This window comes from Styela clava, chromosome 2 (genome assembly GCF_964204865.1).
Source record: "Styela clava chromosome 2, kaStyClav1.hap1.2, whole genome shotgun sequence".
NCBI classification, from domain to species: Eukaryota; Metazoa; Chordata; class Ascidiacea; order Stolidobranchia; family Styelidae; genus Styela; species Styela clava.
Window position 1 is genome coordinate 28,129,429 of NC_135251.1, and position 7,500 is coordinate 28,136,928.

Here is a 7,500-nt window from a genome sequence, read left to right on the forward strand (position 1 = left end):
AGTAATTTCGAATGAGCCAAGAAAGAGCGGTGCGGGGCCGGTCGGAGCGCACCCTTTTCTCGGTGGCTGGCGGGCGAGAGAGTGCTGCGTCGCCGGCATCGGCGTCGAAAGAAGCCGAGCCGAAAAAAGTTAAAGTACAAACGTGCAAGCATACTAACCTAACCCTAGGTAAGGCATGTCAGAGCGAAAGACAGTAATTTCGAATGAGCCAAGAAAGAGCGGTGCGGGGCCGGTCGGAGCGCACCCTTTTCTCGGTGGCTGGCGGGCGAGAGAGTGCTGCGTCGCCGGCATCGGCGTCGAAAGAAGCCGAGCCGAAAAAAGTTAAAGTACAAACGTGCAAGCATACTAACCTAACCCTAGGTAAGGCATGTCAGAGCGAAAGACAGTAAACTCAAATGAGCCAAGAAAGAGCGGTGCGGGGCCGGTCGGAGCGCACCCTTTTCTCGGTGGCTGGCGGGCGAGAGAGTGCTGCGTCGCCGGCATCGGCGTCGAAAGAAGCCGAGCCGAAAAAAGTTGTACAAACGTGCAAGCATACTAACCTAACCCTAGGTGAGGCATGTCAGAGCGAAAGACAGTAATTTCGAATGAGCCAAGAAAGAGCGGTGCGGGGCCGGTCGGAGCGCACCCTTTTCTCGGTGGCTGGCGGGCGAGAGAGTGCTGCGTCGCCGGCATCGGCGTCGAAAGAAGCCGAGCCGAAAAAAGTTAAAGTACAAACGTGCAAGCATACTAACCTAACCCTAGGTAAGGCATGTCAGAGCGAAAGACAGTAATTTCGAATGAGCCAAGAAAGAGCGGTGCGGGGCCGGTCGGAGCGCACCCTTTTCTCGGTGGCTGGCGGGCGAGAGAGTGCTGCGTCGCCGGCATCGGCGTCGAAAGAAGCCGAGCCGAAAAAAGTTAAAGTACAAACGTGCAAGCATACTAACCTAACCCTAGGTAAGGCATGTCAGAGCGAAAGACAGTAATTTCGAATGAGCCAAGAAAGAGCGGTGCGGGGCCGGTCGGAGCGCACCCTTTTCTCGGTGGCTGGCGGGCGAGAGAGTGCTGCGTCGCCGGCATCGGCGTCGAAAGAAGCCGAGCCAAAAAAAGTTAAAGTACAAACGTGCAAGCATACTAACCTAACCCTAGGTAAGGCATGTCAGAGCGAAAGACAGTAAACTCGAATGAGCCATGAAAGAGCGGTGCGGGGCCGGTCGGAGCGCACCCTTTTCTCGGTGGCTGGCGGGCGAGAGAGTGCTGCGTCGCCGGCATCGGCGTCGAAAGAAGCCGAGCCGAAAAAAGTTAAAGTACAAACGTGCAAGCATACTAACCTAACCCTAGGTAAGGCATGTCAGAGCGAAAGACAGTAATTTCGAATGAGCCAAGAAAGAGCGGTGCGGGGCCGGTCGGAGCGCACCCTTTTCTCGGTGGCTGGCGGGCGAGAGAGTGCTGCGTCGCCGGCATCGGCGTCGAAAGAAGCCGAGCCAAAAAAAGTTAAAGTACAAACGTGCAAGCATACTAACCTAACCCTAGGTAAGGCATGTCAGAGCGAAAGACAGTAATTTCGAATGAGCCAAGAAAGAGCGGTGCGGGGCCGGTCGAAGCGCACCCTTTTCTCGGTGGCTGGCGGGCGAGAGAGTGCTGCGTCGCCGGCATCGGCGTCGAAAGAAGCCGAGCCAAAAAAAGTTAAAGTACAAACGTGCAAGCATACTAACCTAACCCTAGGTAAGGCATGTCAGAGCGAAAGACAGTAAACTCGAATGAGCCATGAAAGAGCGGTGCGGGGCCGGTCGGAGCGCACCCTTTTCTCGGTGGCTGGCGGGCGAGAGAGTGCTGCGTCGCCGGCATCGGCGTCGAAAGAAGCCGAGCCGAAAAAAGTTAAAGTACAAACGTGCAAGCATACTAACCTAACCCTAGGTAAGGCATGTCAGAGCGAAAGACAGTAATTTCGAATGAGCCAAGAAAGAGCGGTGCGGGGCCGGTCGGAGCGCACCCTTTTCTCGGTGGCTGGCGGGCGAGAGAGTGCTGCGTCGCCGGCATCGGCGTCGAAAGAAGCCGAGCCGAAAAAAGTTAAAGTACAAACGTGCAAGCATACTAACCTAACCCTAGGTAAGGCATGTCAGAGCGAAAGACAGTAATTTCGAATGAGCCAAGAAAGAGCGGTGCGGGGCCGGTCGGAGCGCACCCTTTTCTCGGTGGCTGGCGGGCGAGAGAGTGCTGCGTCGCCGGCATCGGCGTCGAAAGAAGCCGAGCCGAAAAAAGTTAAAGTACAAACGTGCAAGCATACTAACCTAACCCTAGGTAAGGCATGTCAGAGCGAAAGACAGTAATTTCGAATGAGCCCAGAAAGAGCGGTGCGGGGCCGGTCGGAGCGCACCCTTTTCTCGGTGGCTGGCGGGCGAGAGAGTGCTGCGTCGCCGGCATCGGCGTCGAAAGAAGCCGAGCCGAAAAAAGTTAAAGTACAAACGTGCAAGCATACTAACCTAACCCTAGGTAAGGCATGTCAGAGCGAAAGACAGTAATTTCGAATGAGCCAAGAAAGAGCGGTGCGGGGCCGGTCGGAGCGCACCCTTTTCTCGGTGGCTGGCGGACGAGAGAGTGCTGCGTCGCCGGCATCGGCGTCGAAAGAAGCCGAGCCAAAAAAAGTTAAAGTACAAACGTGCAAGCATACTAACCTAACCCTAGGTAAGGCATGTCAGAGCGAAAGACAGTAATTTCGAATGAGCCAAGAAAGAGCGGTGCGGGGCCGGTCGGAGCGCACCCTTTTCTCGGTGGCTGGCGGGCGAGAGAGTGCTGCGTCGCCGGCATCGGCGTCGAAAGAAGCCGAGCCGAAAAAAGTTAAAGTACAAACGTGCAAGCATACTAACCTAACCCTAGGTAAGGCATGTCAGAGCGAAAGACAGTAATTTCGAATGAGCCAAGAAAGAGCGGTGCGGGGCCGGTCGGAGCGCACCCTTTTCTCGGTGGCTGGCGGGCGAGAGAGTGCTGCGTCGCCGGCATCGGCGTCGAAAGAAGCCGAGCCGAAAAAAGTTAAAGTACAAACGTGCAAGCATACTAACCTAACCCTAGGTAAGGCATGTCAGAGCGAAAGACAGTAAACTCAAATGAGCCAAGAAAGAGCGGTGCGGGGCCGGTCGGAGCGCACCCTTTTCTCGGTGGCTGGCGGGCGAGAGAGTGCTGCGTCGCCGGCATCGGCGTCGAAAGAAGCCGAGCCGAAAAAAGTTGTACAAACGTGCAAGCATACTAACCTAACCCTAGGTGAGGCATGTCAGAGCGAAAGACAGTAATTTCGAATGAGCCAAGAAAGAGCGGTGCGGGGCCGGTCGGAGCGCACCCTTTTCTCGGTGGCTGGCGGGCGAGAGAGTGCTGCGTCGCCGGCATCGGCGTCGAAAGAAGCCGAGCCGAAAAAAGTTAAAGTACAAACGTGCAAGCATACTAACCTAACCCTAGGTAAGGCATGTCAGAGCGAAAGACAGTAATTTCGAATGAGCCAAGAAAGAGCGGTGCGGGGCCGGTCGGAGCGCACCCTTTTCTCGGTGGCTGGCGGGCGAGAGAGTGCTGCGTCGCCGGCATCGGCGTCGAAAGAAGCCGAGCCGAAAAAAGTTAAAGTACAAACGTGCAAGCATACTAACCTAACCCTAGGTAAGGCATGTCAGAGCGAAAGACAGTAATTTCGAATGAGCCAAGAAAGAGCGGTGCGGGGCCGGTCGGAGCGCACCCTTTTCTCGGTGGCTGGCGGGCGAGAGAGTGCTGCGTCGCCGGCATCGGCGTCGAAAGAAGCCGAGCCAAAAAAAGTTAAAGTACAAACGTGCAAGCATACTAACCTAACCCTAGGTAAGGCATGTCAGAGCGAAAGACAGTAAACTCGAATGAGCCATGAAAGAGCGGTGCGGGGCCGGTCGGAGCGCACCCTTTTCTCGGTGGCTGGCGGGCGAGAGAGTGCTGCGTCGCCGGCATCGGCGTCGAAAGAAGCCGAGCCGAAAAAAGTTAAAGTACAAACGTGCAAGCATACTAACCTAACCCTAGGTAAGGCATGTCAGAGCGAAAGACAGTAATTTCGAATGAGCCAAGAAAGAGCGGTGCGGGGCCGGTCGGAGCGCACCCTTTTCTCGGTGGCTGGCGGGCGAGAGAGTGCTGCGTCGCCGGCATCGGCGTCGAAAGAAGCCGAGCCAAAAAAAGTTAAAGTACAAACGTGCAAGCATACTAACCTAACCCTAGGTAAGGCATGTCAGAGCGAAAGACAGTAATTTCGAATGAGCCAAGAAAGAGCGGTGCGGGGCCGGTCGAAGCGCACCCTTTTCTCGGTGGCTGGCGGGCGAGAGAGTGCTGCGTCGCCGGCATCGGCGTCGAAAGAAGCCGAGCCAAAAAAAGTTAAAGTACAAACGTGCAAGCATACTAACCTAACCCTAGGTAAGGCATGTCAGAGCGAAAGACAGTAAACTCGAATGAGCCATGAAAGAGCGGTGCGGGGCCGGTCGGAGCGCACCCTTTTCTCGGTGGCTGGCGGGCGAGAGAGTGCTGCGTCGCCGGCATCGGCGTCGAAAGAAGCCGAGCCGAAAAAAGTTAAAGTACAAACGTGCAAGCATACTAACCTAACCCTAGGTAAGGCATGTCAGAGCGAAAGACAGTAATTTCGAATGAGCCAAGAAAGAGCGGTGCGGGGCCGGTCGGAGCGCACCCTTTTCTCGGTGGCTGGCGGGCGAGAGAGTGCTGCGTCGCCGGCATCGGCGTCGAAAGAAGCCGAGCCGAAAAAAGTTAAAGTACAAACGTGCAAGCATACTAACCTAACCCTAGGTAAGGCATGTCAGAGCGAAAGACAGTAATTTCGAATGAGCCAAGAAAGAGCGGTGCGGGGCCGGTCGGAGCGCACCCTTTTCTCGGTGGCTGGCGGGCGAGAGAGTGCTGCGTCGCCGGCATCGGCGTCGAAAGAAGCCGAGCCAAAAAAAGTTAAAGTACAAACGTGCAAGCATACTAACCTAACCCTAGGTAAGGCATGTCAGAGCGAAAGACAGTAAACTCGAATGAGCCATGAAAGAGCGGTGCGGGGCCGGTCGGAGCGCACCCTTTTCTCGGTGGCTGGCGGGCGAGAGAGTGCTGCGTCGCCGGCATCGGCGTCGAAAGAAGCCGAGCCGAAAAAAGTTAAAGTACAAACGTGCAAGCATACTAACCTAACCCTAGGTAAGGCATGTCAGAGCGAAAGACAGTAATTTCGAATGAGCCCAGAAAGAGCGGTGCGGGGCCGGTCGGAGCGCACCCTTTTCTCGGTGGCTGGCGGGCGAGAGAGTGCTGCGTCGCCGGCATCGGCGTCGAAAGAAGCCGAGCCGAAAAAAGTTAAAGTACAAACGTGCAAGCATACTAACCTAACCCTAGGTAAGGCATGTCAGAGCGAAAGACAGTAATTTCGAATGAGCCAAGAAAGAGCGGTGCGGGGCCGGTCGGAGCGCACCCTTTTCTCGGTGGCTGGCGGACGAGAGAGTGCTGCGTCGCCGGCATCGGCGTCGAAAGAAGCCGAGCCAAAAAAAGTTAAAGTACAAACGTGCAAGCATACTAACCTAACCCTAGGTAAGGCATGTCAGAGCGAAAGACAGTAAACTCGAATGAGCCATGAAAGAGCGGTGCGGGGCCGGTCGGAGCGCACCCTTTTCTCGGTGGCTGGCGGGCGAGAGAGTGCTGCGTCGCCGGCATCGGCGTCGAAAGAAGCCGAGCCGAAAAAAGTTAAAGTACAAACGCGATGCTAATGAGCGAGCCGTTGTCTCGACTAATATGTAGGGGGCGTTCGATCGAGCGTCTGGCTTGAGCGCTTGTCGGCCTAGCAGAACGGTCGCATTGTTATGCCCGGGTTTTAGGCACCGCTGCAGGCGGCCGGCAGAGCTCTTGTTTGTGCGAAACTGAATGGATCGAGCCCGAGAGAGGGCGAGCAAAGAAAAAACGCAAATCGCTCCGCCTGGCACTGCCGGCGAGAGCGTGGACGTCGCGGCCAGCGACTGTCGAAGCTGAGTACGGCCGCAGGCGATCGCCTCGGTCTTAAACGAATGCGACGAGCACGCGCCGGGCGGCCCAGCAAGGGCCGAGCGCAGCTGTCGCAGCTATCTGGTTGATCCTGCCAGTAGTGATATGCTTGTCTCAAAGATTAAGCCATGCAGGTGCAAGTACGAGTTCTCGTAAAGCGAAACTGCGAATGGCTCATTAAATCAGTCTTGGTTTATTTGGTCTCGTAAGCGAAGTGGATAACTGTGGTAATTCTAGAGCTAATACATGCATTAAGCGCCGACTTCGGGAGGCGCGCTTTTATCAGATCAAAACCGACCGGGTTCGTCCTGTGACGTTTGATGACTCTGGATAACCACGCGGATCGTACGGTCTCTGCACCGACGACGTATCATTCAAGTGTCTGCCCTATCAACTGTCGAAGGTACGCTACGTGCCTACCTTTGTGATAACGGGTAACGGGGAATCAGGGTTCGATTCCGGAGAGGGAGCCTGAGAAACGGCTACCACATCCAAGGAAGGCAGCAGGCGCGCAAATTACCCATTCCCGACACGGGGAGGTAGTGACGAAAAATAACAATACAGGACTCTAACGAGGCCCTGTAATTGGAATGAGTACATCCTAAAACTCTTAACGAGTATCCATTGGAGGGCAAGTCTGGTGCCAGCAGCCGCGGTAATTCCAGCTCCAACAGTGTATGCTAAAGTTGTTGCGGTTGAAAAGCTCGTAGTTGGATTTTGGGCGAGCGCCGCCGGTCCGTCGCAAGGCGTGTCACTGGTTGCGTTCGCCTCACCTTCGGTTCTCCGTCGGTGCTCTTGACAGAGTGTCGGCGGTGGCCGATAAGTTTACTTTGAAAAAATTAGAGTGTTCAAAGCAGGCTGTTCGCCTGCATAGTGTTGCATGGAATAATGGAATAGGACCTCGGTTCTATTTTGTTGGTTTTCGGAGCACGAGGTAATGATTAAGAGGGACAGACGGGGGCGTCCGTACTCTGCCGTTAGAGGTGAAATTCTTGGATCGGCGGAAGACGAACTACTGCGAAAGCATTCGCCAAGAATGTTTTCTTTAATCAAGAGCGAAAGTCAGAGGTTCGAAGACGATCAGATACCGTCCTAGTTCTGACTATAAACGATGCCAACTAGCGATCGGGAGGCGTTACCATAACGACCTTTCCGGCAGCTTCCGGGAAACCAAAGTCTTTGGGTTCCGGGGGAAGTATGGTTGCAAAGCTGAAACTTAAAGGAATTGACGGAAGGGCACCACCAGGAGTGGAGCCTGCGGCTTAATTTGACTCAACACGGGGAAACTCACCCGGCCCGGACACAGGTAGGATTGACAGATTGAGAGCTCTTTCTTGATTCTGTGGGTGGTGGTGCATGGCCGTTCTTAGTTGGTGGAGCGATTTGTCTGGTTAATTCCGATAACGAACGAGACTCTGGCATGCTAAATAGTTACGCGACCTTCTCGGTCGGCGTCTAACTTCTTAGAGGGACTAGTGGCGTTTAGCCACACGAGATTGAGCAATAACAGGTCTG

The 7,500-nt window shown here is 55.0% G+C and overlaps 1 non-coding gene across 1 annotated transcript in view; it reads left to right on the forward strand.

The window, feature by feature from the left end:
- The first annotated feature begins 6,063 nt into the window (after window positions 1-6,063).
- Window positions 6,064-7,500, forward strand: part of LOC144420211 (small subunit ribosomal RNA) — a 1,810-nt gene continuing 373 nt past the window's right edge. The window contains exon 1 of the ribosomal RNA XR_013474564.1: window positions 6,064-7,500. This exon is cut by the window's right edge and continues 373 nt beyond it. This is a non-coding gene — a ribosomal RNA (small subunit ribosomal RNA).